Source organism: Bombus pascuorum, chromosome 2 (genome assembly GCF_905332965.1).
Source record: "Bombus pascuorum chromosome 2, iyBomPasc1.1, whole genome shotgun sequence".
In the NCBI taxonomy this organism is placed as follows: domain Eukaryota; kingdom Metazoa; phylum Arthropoda; class Insecta; order Hymenoptera; family Apidae; genus Bombus; species Bombus pascuorum.
This window is the reverse complement of record NC_083489.1, coordinates 16,964,099-16,980,938: the sequence shown is the minus strand read 5'-3', so window position 1 is coordinate 16,980,938 and position 16,840 is coordinate 16,964,099. Positions and strand designations below refer to the sequence as shown.

General features: G+C 33.6%; 1 protein-coding gene and 1 non-coding gene across 2 annotated transcripts in view; one reads left to right on the top strand and one right to left on the bottom strand.

The window, feature by feature from the left end:
• Positions 1-16,840, top strand: part of LOC132916702 (V-type proton ATPase 116 kDa subunit a 1) — a 56,430-nt gene that overhangs the window by 9,919 nt on the left and 29,671 nt on the right. The gene's annotated exons all lie outside the window — the stretch shown is intronic.
• Positions 11,166-11,289, bottom strand: LOC132904746 (U4atac minor spliceosomal RNA). Its single transcript, XR_009657654.1, has one exon. It is a non-coding gene; the product is annotated as a U4atac minor spliceosomal RNA (small nuclear RNA).

Below are 16,840 nucleotides of genomic sequence, written 5' to 3'. Positions count from 1 at the left end.
GCAATAAAAGGTACACTAAACAATGATTTTGACATTCCAGAATCAAAATGTTCAAAAACTGTACTCGTACTCACGTTTTACACAGATCGTCTTAAACTAATGTCCACTGTTTCCAAGTGCTAGGCGGTAACTAACTGTTGTAACTCCTACATTGTTTGTATTTAACAACTGACTGTCTGAGGTTACGAAGGTCAAACATACAGCTACGTTATTCCAAAGAGACAAACCGAATAGAAGAACAATATGCGTATAAGATGTTTGTAATCCGGTTTACAAATCATCGTCTTAAACTTTTGTCCGCTACTGTACATGTACAGTGCTGGACAAAAGTATTGGCACAGCAAGATTGTTATGATACAAATGCTTATAACTATTAAACAAATTGATTTAAACAAAAAACTTTTTGACGTATTTATTTATTATCTATCCTAGTTTATTACATAACAAGAGCAACAATATAAATAAAATAATACGCAAAATAATAACAAAAATATATTTTTTGAACATTTTATGGGTGGACAAAAGTATTGGCACAGTAGAATATTTACGCTTATAACTAATTACATAATAAACTTCTAATATTTTGTTGGCAGTCCTTTTCTTTTAAGGACTTCCCGTTAGTCTTTTATTATAACACTCGATCAGTGAAACTGGAGACTTCAGTTATTAAACAACAAAAAACCAAGAAAGAGTAATAATGTCTAGAAAAACGAAAGAAACCACAATTGAAGGAAGAAAAATAATATTAAATTTATATAAGATGAATAAATCTTACAACGAAATTGCACAAATCATAAACAGAAGTCGTTTTACTGTGCGTTCAGTCATAAAACGCTTTAAAAGTGAAGAAAATCTAGAGAATCAAATTAGGAGTGGTCGCCCTTCTAAGGTAACAATTCGAGAAAAAAGGAAAATCGTAAATATTGTAAAGAAGGATCCAAAAACTAATTCGACTGAAATTGCTTCGATGTTAAAAGCTGAGTGTGAAAAAGAAGTAAGTACCAAAACTGTACGTAGGGTATTGAAGGATGCCGGTTATTCTGCCCGTGCAGCACGAAGAAAGCCCTACATCAGTAAAATAAACCAAAAGAAAAGAGTGGAATTCGCGAAAGAGTTTGTTACGAAAGATACTGATTTTTGGGAAAAGATCATGTTTTCAGATGAAAGTAAGTTTAATATTTTTAAATCTGACGGCAGAATATTAGTATGGCGAAAACCCAACACAGAGATGGACGAACTGAATCTGCAAGCCACCATGAAACATGGGGGTGGTGGTTTAATGGTGTGGGGATGTATGGCATCATCGGGTGTAGGAGAACTTATATTCATTGATGAGATAATGGATAAATATGTATATTTAAATATACTCAAGCAAAATCTTTTGAAAAGTACTCAAAAATTAAACCTCCCCAGGGATTTCTATTTTCAGCAGGATCGAGATCCTAAACATATGGCGTATATTGTTCGTCAGTGGATAATATATAATACTGCCCACACATTAAACACACCACCTCAAAGTCCCGATATGAATCCCATTGAGCACGTGTGGAACGAATTGGAAAAAAGAATTAGGAAACATAATATCACAAGCAAGTCTGAACTGAAGAAAGTTCTTCTGCAGGAATGGAGCAATATTGTACCTGAATTCACTAAAAAATTAGTCCACTCGATGCCCAGAAGATTAAAGGAAGTCCTTAAAAGAAAAGGACTGCCAACAAAATATTAGAAGTTTATTATGTAATTAGTTATAAGCGTAAATATTCTACTGTGCCAATAGTTTTGTCCACCCATAAAATGTTCAAAAAATATATTTTTGTTATTATTTTGCGTATTATTTTATTTATATTGTTGCTCTTGTTATGTAATAAACTAGAATAGATAATAAATAAATACGTCAAAAAGTTTTTTGTTTAAATCAATTTGTTTAGTAGTTATAAGCATTTCTATCATAACAATCATGCTGTGCCAATACTTTTGTCCAGCACTGTATGTAGATTTCTTTAGAAGATAGTCCACGATAAGCGTTTTTATGTTATAGTTTCGTCGATTGTCCGATTTCGATGGGGCTTTTTTCATTGTTTCAAGCAGTTCTTTGGGAGCATATCTTTAAAGTATAAAGCACCAGGATATGACCATAAGCAAAGGGGTTGAGCAGGAGTCAAAAATACGAACCACAGTTTAGGGATATTCGCAACGCAACACACAACAGCGACCTTGTTAGCTGCGATCGTATTTTGTTTATAATCACTGCCACGATATATGTATATAACGAGGCAATACGATCCCCCCTCCGAGTAATGTCTTTCTCTTTTCGACGTGTGGCCGAAGTCAGAAGTCAGAAGCTTTACAATTCACGAGTCTCGACTTCGCTGTATGCGTCTGTGTGGTAATCGGTGTTGTTCCACGGACCCATAGAAATTCACGGAATAGTTAACCGTATTACTAAAAGAAAAAAGAAAAGATTATGGATATGTGTGAGGTCCTGGGCAAAGACCGGATCAGCATATTTTCAGAAGAAATTAAACAAATATTAAGTATTAAATTGACAAAAGTTTTGGAACATAGTTATATCAGAAATTACGAAAATTTTGATTTTGACGATACCAAAAAGATGGGAAAACATTAGTACGATATTATGGTTATCTATTTTTTTTTATGAATTCTTGGATGGTATAACAAGTGTACGTAAATTTTTGTGAAATTTTATTTTCTATTTTTTTGTATAGCAACTTGTATTATTATTCTCTCGAAAACGAAACCTCGGATAAACAAACGTTACATTAAAATTTTCTACTCTTTTCTCCACAGAAAATTATCTCCTTTCCGGTTGTATGAACAACAACTTTCACTTCACCCTATATTTTGCTATTTCTTTCGTTGGTATGTTATCGACTGTTTCTAGTACTTATCCATTTGTGATAATTTGTGTAGCTTTAATCCTTACTATGGTATATTATACAACATCGGAGCCAGTTGAAAAGATTTCTTCTAAACAAAAATTTTTGTCGTCATAGAAAAACTCGATTGGATTAAAAACGATGTAGAGTCTAGAAAAAAGTTAAAAATCGTTCATCGTAAATATTTATACTTGAAAATTCAGGTGGTCTGCACAGTTTAGTTGCTCGTTGAACAGGCTTTTTCCTTGAAAACTCTGAAACTTTTAGCTGGTTTTACACCATATAGAAAGAAAAGAGGCCAGACGTTGCGTTGTTTCCAAGTAGGTTGCAAGTTTATGGCACGTTGCTGTTTCGCACGTACACGTCAGATTAATGTACTCGCACACAATGGGGGATATCTAAATATACTCTGAAAATATTTTTTGGAGGCAGAACTCGGACACGCTGCATAAGAAGTATATTTTCCTTTACGTTTCGAGGGCTCCGCTAGATTTTTCCTCGCTCAAGATAAAATTACACGCTTGCGTTGCCAGGAATACGTGATTGATAATGATTGTTCCGTTCCTCCTTCTCTTACAAATTCTTACACGTACGTAACTCTATTTATTGACGTTATTTGGAGAATGATTGTAAAGCAGTATCTTTATCCATCGCATGTGTTACGAAGCAAATAATTACATAGCTTATCGACTGATAATTAGCATGTACAATATATATATGTTGTATTTAACAAGTTTTCGAATCGACGATATTTATAGAAATATTTGCAACTAGATGAAATTTTATTATTCAGTATATGTTCTTGATCGAGCTTTCGTTCCATCTAGAGAGGCATTTGGAAAATTCTTCTTTTGAAAGTTGATCATTTGATTCTAGTACAGAGTATAAGCAGTATTTCAATAATATTTATAAAATTGCAGCGATAACTAAAGGAATAATATAATGAAAATTTTTTTTATTTATTCAAAATGAAAATATTTTTGTATTGTAAGTTTGTAAACTGTACGTGGTAAACTGTAAAATGGTCCTACAATCTGTTTACCGAATCCGAATCAATCAGTTTCCTCGTTTTGTATAACTTCCCACACATTTGTAGAATTTTTACCGCGTATCATTCGATATGATGGTGTCAATTATTAGGAAAATTCCGGGTCGATCATAATGCTAACACTAGAACTACCACACCAGTCAAAGTGACTGGTCTTACAATTTCATAAATGTGCTAACCCTCATTTAGGAATCATGGTCCTAAATGGGTTAGTAATACCAAAAATGTACTGGATAACATGGAATTCCTTTTGTAAGAAAGTAATAAATCAATAAATATAAAAATATTCTATTGTTAGTTATTTTTTAAAGACCAGTCATTTTGAGTGGTTTTGGTAGAAATATTTCTTTTATAACGTTTTTTTTTTTTGTATCAGAACCTGTAACAAAAATTTAAAAAGTATCTTTTGTAGATTTATGTCAGTTATATGTATACATGCTCAAACTACAAACGGTTGAATATAATATATATAATATACATATAACTTTAATAATAAATTTAAAGAATTTTTCCTCTTCTGATATCTGCCTCTCCTTTCTGCATCAATCGATCAGGATGAAATTTTCAATCCATATATCAGTAACCTATATGTTTCTTCATTGGAGCCAACATAAGTAAAGTTTCTATAACATTCCTGAAAATGTAACACCGAAAGATGAACGAACGTTTTACGTAATCTGGTATTTAATATCATATCATTAATCGTAATTTAATACCCGAATAATGTATAAAATAGTTAGAATATAAATATGCAAGGTAAAAAGAAAACAAATAAAATTTACATAAAATTCCAACGTGATTCTTTATGAATATTATTTCTGTTCAAATACGTTAGAGAAAATAATATAATGGTAATTATTTACAAAGCGGACCACTTCACCGATTTCAATGATTCTGAAATATGTTGTCGAGGTCAACGGTCTGAATAACCTTCTCCTATGCATGTTACCGTCGGCCGGCCTTAGTTTCCGTGATATTGGCAGAAAGCTTCAGTTCAATTTACGTTACGATTTCATTTCGTTCTGGCATAGACGGACGCCTCACGGCGTCCGTACTTTTATATAACTCAACTTAACGCATCTCCGACAAATTATTTTCAACTTACATGAGAAGGAAAAATCAATGGCTGAGATAATTATTTGGCCTTCTCGCGGCGCGTCCGTAACGCGCAGATAACGCTACTGTGAAATAAATTGAGATATTATTAAGTAGTAAGATAGACACAATTTGTGTTAAGCTTTATGCTATATTATATTATCTTATATATTTATCTTACATATTACGCTATGTTATTAGAAATTAGTAAATTTATTGTAAAAATATTAGTGTATAGATTAACGATAAAACTGCTATATTTTACGCTATGTGCTATGTTATATAATAAGTCGTAGGTATAATTGATCGCTTGAGAGACGCTGGGTGTAAAATTTATTCCGAAAGCGTTTTGTTCCAATGTCCTGCTTGCATTGCAGTTACTTAATCAGGAGTCTGATGATGCAACAATATAATTTTGCTGTAGGATGTTTAATAGCGTTCTGACATTGAAGCGTTCGTACTTGTCAGTATTAGATCGTTAATGAATTTAAATGCAATGCTGACTAATTGCAGGCACATACATTGAAGTAGTTTTCCTTAAATACATCGTTACGTGTTATGTTTGAAAATTTTACATAGTTTAAAATTCAAGGTCCTGATAATTAACTATTAGAGTAGATTAAAGTAATTCCATTCGTTCACATGCCAATTAACAAAAATTAACATATCCGAGATTTGTATATTCCAATTCTATATGTACATTTATGTAAACATATCACTTTTGAAAAATTTGCGCTGCGTGTTCCTATACAATTTCGGATAATTAATTGAACTCGTTACACGTATCGCATATCTACATCCATCAAAAGTATTACAACTCAAATAATTCAATTTCGGGTTTGTTAGAAAGATCTGAAAACCGTCGAAGAAGGGCTAAGAATGAAAAATTATAAAAAACGGTATTTGATCATTGTTTCCTATGGTCTATTTTCTTTTCCGTCAACGTCATGTGTTCGGTAAATAATTTTTTGTAAGCTTGCATATAGTTCACTCTCCTTGAAAAAACTTGTTCGAGTCGTGTCATTTCTGAGATACGACCACCACAGCGCGTGATTCTACGCCGCTGAATCGGTACAGATCTGCTTAAAAACAATTGCCGCAAAATTAACCTCTATATTTACGGTTAAACTTTTTTTTACTTGCATCGCATTGTACTCGTCACGAGGACCGAACATGACAAAGGAACTATAGGTCATAGGCAATAAGGTCGTGAGCGATTTCCTTGAAAAATGATGTTAAGGTATCGTTTACGATATGTTTATATTTCACAGTCGGATAGAACGTGAATAACATGATATTAACGAGGAAATAGGAATAAAGGAAATAGTAAAATAATTCCTCGACGCGTGAGATAAGCCCTAAATATTTGGAATCGAATCCTCTGTAAAGGAGATTCATCTCTAAGATTATCGTATTGCCGGTCGCCGGAACCGTAAATCATCGATCATCAGTCATCAGTGTTAAGTTCGCTTATAGCAGTTTTGAGTGGTGATTGGTGGCTGGTACGGTAAGGACTAGCACGGTTCTATAGCTTGTTCAATGAGATGAGGTAGTAAAGATAAGGAAACGCATTGGCTGCCACGATGAAACGCTACTGTATGTTTGCTTACGTTTACTTGTGTTTATGTTTAAACGCCTCTTCTCGTTGGACAGACTGTAGATCCACGAACGTAATATAGTTTCTCAGGGTGGCGACAAGAGGCCCAACGACGCTCTGTATTGTCCGAGGTTCGCGTGTACACGACTGTACGGGGCCAATGACACTCCCATGGCACGCGAAGAACGATAAGGGTTTTAGCTACAAGGACAGGTTGCTGAAGCTTCTGTCAATAAATCAGAAGTTCAACGCTTAATCTTCGCGAGATCCAGATCACCCAACATCGATATACGTATTATGTAAGAAGCACCTAACTTTACGATATCGAATTATTACAGAATTAACAGGAGAAGAGGTTTCTCACGTTCATTCTTTCCATTATTTTCCATGCAAATAAAAATGTTACTAGTAGTATGTTATAGAACAATATAATAAAAGGAATTTGTATTATTGTATATGTGAAATATCTTATATTTTACTCAGTTACTAATAAGATTTTAGAGAGAAGTGTTCAATGTATGTATTGTACAGAATATAGACTATCAATATTGTTATTATCTTTATTATTACTATTATATACATGTATGTATAACAAGTATCGGAACGTAGTGACGTACAAAAAACCATTGATGAAGATATAGTTAAATGATCTATTAATATACATATAGAGTTATATACTATATTTGATTTATAATTTGCATATACACGATAGTAAAGAGGCATATTAAATACTTTTCTGGGACTTTTTATGATATTATTAATGTTTCACAGATTGTTTTTAAATCAGTAGTCGAATAAAGAAGTCTAGAAAATATATGTCTAATATCGCTATATTTTTCACTAACGAAGTTTTAAAAATATAGATTTTTATCGTTCGTTTCTTTCCCGATTGATTATTTCTGTAATTATAAAATATCATACTGTCTTGTCAAGTAAACTTCGGTAATGTTAATTTGTTATGTAATGGAATATTCTTAGGTACATCTCAAATACACCTATTATAGATCTATTTCGTGTAACATGTCGGAAATCTTTGCCATATTTACGACAAACATTATGGCAGGCAGGCAGATACAGTGAGAATTGAATTGTAGTAGTGTAATTGCTATATCAATAGATATAATTTCCAATTTCTTGAGAAATCTACAGATCTTCTAGAAACCTTCTTTGCGAGAGAATAACCCAAGAAATATCGAAAATCCTACGAAGCAAAATAATTGGCAAAGTGCTAGGTATTCGAAATTGAAATTTTTTAAGTTCTTTTGTAAAAGATTTTCCTTAGCTTTGATTACTCTGTAATGCTAAAATACACGCTTCTGTAACTTTATCTGTTAGAAGGCAAGAAAATGGTATAAAAAGATAAATTTTCCATTGTTAACCATTTAGCTGTTCTTGACGAGTATACTCGTTCTGAAGAAAAGGCAATATTTTGTGTTACAATGAGTCCTGTCAGTATTAAAATAAAAAAATAAAATAGTCCTTTCGTTACAACTTAATTCTATGTCATAACAGCAACATGCACTCTGCGTTTGACAAGTAAACTCGTCATTGCTTACTTTCAACAAGCTTTCAAAGAGGTCGCAAAGAGGTAACTGATTCAACAAAGATTCATATAGAATTTCATAGAATTTTGGACAAACTATTAAATAATTTTAAATACAAACTATCAAATTATTACGATTGTTGTTATCAAAAAGTTACAATTAATACCGTTTCCCAATAATAATTAGATTAAAATATTAGAGCGAAGACGATGGAATTTCAAAGGAATGAGGATCGGGTGCGCATTTCCAGATTTTGCAGATACGATTTCACAAGAGTCTCGTAACTTGTCACACATTCCCTAACGTACATATGTGTGTTACACTCGGACAGATGGTCTGTACGATTATTGAAGTCACTCAGCTGTTGATTGTCGTCCAAGGCTCCTGCTACTTAAGCATTTCGTGCGAGTAGGCGTAGGTTGTTCGCCAATAACTCGCTTGCTCAATTCAGCGTACGTGTCTCTTACAACTATTATTCCACTCGATTTTGAGAAAAACGTAACAACCTTTCAAAATCCTTTGATCGAACGAGACGTATTTTTGTTTAACGATAGATAACATTCGAAACAAAATGCACTCAGAAGCTGAGTACCAATAAAATATAAAATTACAGTGACTCAGTGTAAACTCACGAAAATAGTTAAAAGCAATAATGAGATAGAACATAGAAAACTTTTATCGATACGTATATTGTATTTGTTATAGATTACAGGAAACTTTTTGAAATCTTGTTAACACTTTAACGAGACACGAATATCGTAAATTATATTAATAAAATTTGAAACCAATCTAAAAAATATATATATACCTAGAAACTACAAAACATTTATTGCAAATAGATTCATATATAGTTAGTAAAAGATTAGTATACAACGTGAATAGTTATCTTAAACATAAAAAATCCAGGCTTAAAAGGGATTATTCTAATTGTAAATTCGATTTTGTGTAAATTTAATGTTGCATCAATTGCTTATGATTATTATCGATATCTTTAGTACGGTAGATTCTGTTTACCCGATTTCCTTGTTTGAGGCATTCTACTGCTTCGTTTGCATTATGTTTACAATTCCTTACAATCCCTTCGTGTCTATGTTGCCTCTTACTCCTTGGTAGGTACATATATACATATCTTTCTCTGATTTCTGTATTTTCTGCAGTCGATAATTATACGTATGCTCGACTATAAGTGGAATGTGACAAGCTTCACACGTTACTCTTGATTTCGTGGTATTTTGAGCCAAAAAATCTTCCTGATAAATTCTACCTCGACCGTAGTATAAATTTAGATCCATAGCATATAGCTCTTGATCAATGCGTTAATAATTAAGTGATAGTTCATCGTGATGTTATTCACTTCCTTTAAATTTTATAAATTTGTAAAATCTAGACAGATTAAAGTTAATCCATGAAATTTCCCTTCGTAATCGTAATGTTAATTTGCCATCGATCCGTGTACTTTAATTACATTCGTGTATCATCGACATACTTACTACTTATGAACAGCAGTGTAATAAGCGCATGGTATTACCAATTAAAACCGCAGACGAAGGACTGGTTCCGTGGCCCACATTTGGTGTTTACTTACCTATTCCAACAGTTAAAGTTGCGTTACACGATATTCTCGATGAGATGGATGGTATTCAACTTCGTTACGGACAATGTGTTCACATATCATTTGAATCGTGATAAAAATAATGATTTGCCGGAGAAAAAGAATCTTATCAGAGAAAATATTAGCAAGTTCCTTTTCGTATATGTAAAGTATCAATCGATTGCTGTTTCCATTTTTTCGTTCCGTTCTTCTTAAATTACAATGAACTGTTGTTATTCTCGTGGGACATGTTATTTCTCTAAATAGCTCTAACATTGATTAATAAATAACAGGACAATAATTACACGTCTAAATTTATTTACAAACTTGATTGAACATTTTTAATTACTAATTTATACATTGATTTATTTATTTATTCGCTGGTTAAATTGTTTACATTATCATTTCCTGATTAAATTGTTTATTAATGAAATTGTAAATAACTAGGGATGTTCCAGTGCAAGTAAATACGAGTACATATTCGATACTTTCATTTCCATACCGAATATTTTTAGTATTGATACTTTCGATTAAGATACCATGCACACTTAGTATTGAAGGAAAAGGTATTCGTATCGAATGAAGCGAGTACCGATACGAAAGTGTATAATCAACACAGTGAGCGTACCCTCCGTAAGTCGCATGTCTATGCACATTGCATATTCTTAGGCAAGCACAGCCAAGTCGTATAAAGAATCTAGTACGTATGTGTATAAAGATGATCAATGGTGATATATGATACATTAGTGAATCAGTGAATCAATGAATATGATACATCGCAATGAAGAAAGTAAGATACGGTTGTACATGTAAATAGAGAGAAGTGACTCTAATCGTAATATTCTCAATTCGCAGGCAAATCTAAATAATTTAAGGTTATATTTTCGTCTTTATTGAGATATTGTTGCTAATAATGTTATTCCTCGTTAATAAAATATTCGATACAAACACCTACTACTTGTATCGATATTTTTGATTCGATATTGAGTAGATATCGATACAATTAATGGTTGACGCCTAAATTAACATTTCGCGTATATATCTTTCCGCGTTATATATATATTATATATAACAATATATATATTATATAATAACAATATATATCTTATATATATAACAATATATATCTTATATATATAGCAATATATATCTTATATATATATAAATATGTATATTATATATATAAAAATATGTATATTATATATAATAATATATATTATATAATAACAATATATGTATTATATATATATAAAAATATACATATCACATATATAACAATATATATATTATATATATATATATAACGACTTCCATATAATTTGCTGTAAGATATATTAAATTACATTTATAAACTTTGTTTTGATTTGTCTAAGCCTCTTGTGAAGTAAAGAGGCCAACCAAAAATTGCATCTCGCGACATAATGCGTGGATGCGGGTTTTATTTTAGAATGGGCTTCAGCAACAGTACTCTCACTACACGATCATTGAATACTATGCTCCCCAAAGACAAGGACGAAGTATCTGCTTCACGGTGATCTCATATAGTGGAGGCCGGTAAATGTAATTGCGAGAACAATGCGCCATCTAGCGGTCTTCATAGGAAGTTTTGTACTTTTTTTTTACAATTTGTCTTGAAGGACAGTTGGTAAAGTGTTATATCTCATTGGTAATAAAAAAATGAAATAAAAATAAATATAACATGTGGGTGGCTACCCCCAGTGGGGTGCCAACTTCGTGTTTGCTAAGTTATATTTTTTATGTTTTGTACTTGTGTACTCTGATCTAATTGTAGGAAGTAGATTCATCTATTTACTTTATTTTTTCTGTTTTACATTTATTTATGATTGCTTCGAATGATTTTTGTTAAACATTAAATGAATATCATAAAAAAAGTAGACATATATAGTAGACATACTTACTATATAGATAGTAGGAAAAAGCTATCATCTATAAAGTGCGATGGTTCCTGAAAACAAGACATTTAAACACTAAAGTGGCTTCCAACAGTTACACTCCACGTATGGCCATCTAATAAACTTGGAGATGAACATGTGTACACATGTGACGCATTCGTCAGCAAACAATACGCGACTGTCGTATGTCTAGACATAGGAGAGGCTTACGATATGGATTAGAGAAACTGGAACTCCAGAAACCTGCAGAAACACAGCTACGAAAGAAACATCTTTAATTTTATTATTACTTTCCTATCTATTAGAACCTTTCTAGTTACAGTTAATAATACATCCTTTTCTCCACAATGGTCTTAGAAAACGTATTCCTATTACTGGTCGCTATAAACGACGTATTGAACATCGTAACAAACCCGATCAAAGCACTATTATTTGCCGATGATCTAACTGTAATATGTAAAAGGGGAAATTTCTGTACCATCCAGATACGAGTACAATAAAACACTAAACAAATACTAGAAACACTAGAAACGCTGGAAATGCAGGAATCACTCGCTTATTACCTTTAATATTAACCTTACCAGGCCAAATGTCCGGTTTCAAAATTTAATTTATAATTGTACATTCAATGTTATTTCTCTTGTTCATCCAACATTATGTTAATTCTTATATTATCTGATTAATCAATTTCCCAATTTTTGTTGATTATAATAATTTGTTGATTAACATAGGAATTTACATAAAGTTAGATGAACGAAAGAAATAGCGATGAATGTACAATTTTAAATTAAATTTTGAAACTGGTCATTTGACCAAACCTGGTAAGTTTATATTCTTATACTATCTGATTAATCAATTTTTCAATTTTTGTTAATATAAGAATTTATATAAAGTTAGTTGAACAAAAGAAATAACGATTTTGTCAATTTTAATTTATGTGCAATTTTAAATTAAATTTTGGAACCGGTCATTTAACCGGGCCTAATAAGGTTAATGTTAATGGTTGGCCTGGTAAGGTTAATATTAATAAAAAGAAATAATTATCTTTAGCAATAATCGACAATCTACAGGCATAGAATCTATTCTTCACGACAACGACAAGCACTCTAAAGGAAATAATCTCCATCAAGCTATTAGGACCAACTTTTCATTCTCAACTAATGTGGAAATCTCGTATTAACAAACTGAAAAACGATAACAATCAAAGACTTGATATACTTGAAACAATAGCGGCGAACATTTGGCTCTGTACACAATATACTTTTTTTTTTCCGTGGAGGAAACCTTCATAGGCGCCCCGTGCCGGATTCGTACCGGCTAAAACCTCCACGGTGATCATTCCGACGTTTGCTAGAAGTGCCCCGGGTTCTCTTGCGAATTCTACCAGGGGGCACCCCTCGTCGTCTTCTCCCTGTAGGTAGAGGGAAGCATACTGTCTGAGTGGGGCCGCTAGTGGGAACCACACCCCCTATCGCCGCGTTCCTAGGTCATGTCCCTTCTAGGGGGGCGGGGGGCGGTGCCGCTTCCCTGCGGCGTATGGAGTCTCTTCGTCGCGGCGCTCTCGCTGGATCGCACGTTTTCATCCTGTTTCTTTCCGCTCGCTCCTTCGCCAACATCACTTGCTCGCAGTAGGTGCGGACGGCGGTGCATTCCTGGCGCCCTCTGAGCATGGCCTTGACGACCGCCTCGGGGGCTACTCTGTACACAATAGACTGAGAATAACAGTAGGTGTGTTCCGTTTCAGTCTAATCAATGGCATTCTCAGCGAAGAAATCAGAACTATCACTACAGATCAGAAGAAAATACGTAACTACTAAATTAGCCTGAGATCAGAACAGATCGGAGCAGAACAATTCAGAATTCTTCAAACGGAACAATTGCAAACTTGTACAGCGAACTCTGACATTTTATCGCAGCATAAACAATTGAATAAACTCGATATGGAAACCTAATCGACAAAGAGGAGATAAATTCGCAGTATCCATCCGTGGTCTATTCCGAAAATTGAAATCAATACCGCTCTACTCAAGCACAGTCACAGAAAGAAAACCGACCCAGTAGTTTTACACAGTTTGAACAGCTAAAAGAAAAAGTCGCAAACCACATGCAGATGTATGTACATGTATATGTCATATGTGTAATATCAGGCATTGAACGATTCTGGATATGCGGTCGTCAGTGATCAACAGTCGAAAAGAGCGGACTCCGTCAATCCTTTTTTGCCAACTTAACGCGTTAAAACATGAAAACACGTTGAGATCACTGCTACGATCACTATCGGCCAAAACAAAAATGTCGTTATTTCCCGTGACTGTAGAAATGTCACGACATCGATCGAGAACCAGTGGGAAAATGAGCCCATCGTGCAAAAATGTCAAATATCCTACGCCAAATCAATTCAAAGAAACAACTCGATTACAGTGGTCTGGGTTAATCCTCCCACGTTTGGCATCGCTGAGAACGAAAGAGCGGACAAAGCGGTCAAAGCAACAACAGCTACCGCGATTCATCAACTGCCGACCACTGCAGCAACAGCCTGCTCCCAGAAACTACGCTTCTTAACTGAAAACAGAGACAATAAAAGGCAATTGGAATAAAATGGATGACAATCTTCGTCCAAACCACGACAAACAATAATAAAAAACGAAAATATTTTCAAAAAAGATAATTGCTTGTATTCCAGCAAGGCGAGATGATCGAAAATTGTAATAACTCGCACGTAATTCACTCGCCAATATCTCCTCGACGAAGAAAAAGAAAGAAAGAGCGCCAATCTGCGAATTGTGCAAAGTTCTTCTGACCGTGGCAGTGAAGCACGCATTATCATCGTTGATCGCGGGAGATGCATCTTGAATAGACAAAAATAAAATAGAAGGTATGAGACTCACCTTGAAAGACAATTTAAAGGACAATGATCCGACCCAAAACCTACTACGCTGTCAAAGTGTAAAGCATACCAAACTGTACGGCAAACTGTAAATGTTGGCCTTTGGTTGCTAATAAACCATACAAACGGTTGATGCGACGTTATCTAATTGAAATAAACAAAAAGAAGAAATCTGTCAACGAATAAGATTCAGTTCGATAATACTCTCATCTGTATCAATGAATTTCCTTTACAGCGAAATGAAAATTATTGTATACTTAATACTTACATATTAAACATCTACGATACTATCGACACATATATCTACTAACATATATTAAACTTAACTTATTGTAAGGGGAAATCTCGCAATTTTTATATTTACGCTTATTTGTTGTTATGAAAATAAGCACAACGTGGGTACTTGAAAGTTTCTCGAGTGAAAGATAAAACCGAATGGAATTCCGTTGATAAGCCTTAGTTTGAAATTATGTTTACTTAGGAAATGTCCTTTACTAGATTTTCTAGTGCAAGGATCATGCAATCATTTGATACACGTATTAAACAATCATCGGACAAGGAAACATTGATTTAAAGTGTGTGCAATAAGTCTAAAAGAAGATATCCGTTATCATTTTTCTTATCTCGTCGTAGTAGACGTACCATTGTCTCGACAAATAAGAAAGCAGCAGATTGCGAAATGGCAATTTTATTCAACTTTAATCGCACGATTTAATTACGCGCTTCTTTTACCATTGGTCGAATTCCCTTGCTTTTCGAAAACATTCACTCGAAATTAATAAATTTTTGACGATTTGTCAACAGGTGTTATCTTATCTGTACGTATATATGTAGGTATATCTGAAGATTAACGAAGATTCGTATCCAGTTCGTTACCGACATTCTACGATTACTTTTAATGCAGCTGTTACATGACAACGTTCAGAGGAATTATCTTAAAATACGACCCAGGAATGAGAAAATAGGCTGCAATGAGATTACTGTTTAAACTCTGGCTTGGTGTTTTTCATGTAGAAACGAGGTCTCCAAATGCGCTTGTCCGTAGGATCGGACAGAATTCATGTTGAAAGAAAGAATGGAAGAACGATCAACCACGAATAAAAAATAGCAATTTTTCTAGAAATCCTCTCGCTATTAGTTTCTTGTTGCAGTGATTTCAACGAGCGTAAGGCGAAACTGTTGAATGGAAATTTTCATAATCATAGAATTAATGCCGAATAAAGGGAAATTCAATGAAATTCAGTGAAATCGATTTTAATCGAATCATAAACAAAGGCCACAAGTAGAAAGCATAATTAGTCATATTTTCAATCTTTCGTATAGTAGAAGAAGAATTTCGAAATTTGATACATTATCGAGCAATTTCATGTGTAATCTATTCGTTCATTTGATTTTGCCATTAAATATGTGCCTTTGATAGCCGTTTGATTGTTTAACGAATATTAATGACATTTGTTATACAGACTACTACAAATTAATTTAAACTAATAGAACTACTTAAGATCAATAGCATTCATCCCTTAGAGAATATCACAGATTTGTCAGTTATTTACCTAACGCCAATTTACCTCAACCTAACCTCAATTTTCGCTGTTTAACTCGAAGCTTTCGTTTTTTTTTTTTTTTTTTTTTTTTTTCAAAAAAAGGAAAGAATTAAAACTTTGAAAAAGATATGAATTTCTCGTGCTTGTCCGATAAAATAAAGCTTTTATAAAATAAAAGACTGCGATGGAATAGTGAAAATTGGAGGTCACCGGTAAAGCGTATAATCGTTTTAAAAGATATCGAACTTATTATATCAGAGAAATTGGAAATCGTAGTGACGAGTGGAAATTCGATTTCTTCGATTAGCAGAGATTAAATTAATAAAAGAAAAAGTAGGTTCTATTTAGGTCTAGCAATTAAGAGAACAGAGAACGGTTGCAAGAGGCAAACAACTTAACGCTAATTTATTATGAACTTCTTTCTCCTTCCTGTTCCGTGCCTCCTTATTCGAATCACTGTGATATTTGTTGAAATGTTACAGCCAAATCGGGTTGATTCGTCGTCGACGAGTGGATCGTCCTCGTGACTTTGATTATGTTTTAAAATTCTATGTGTACGTTGCGTTACGTCGAGTTGCTGTAATCTTCCTCACATCCGTGCGCATTGCGCATCTCTTCCTGCGTTTATGATTCTCCGCCGATCAAATGTAATTTCATTGTGCCCCGTTTCATCGTGTAGTTGTACTTGTGGACTGCAGTTGCAGTTACGAGTTACGATATCATC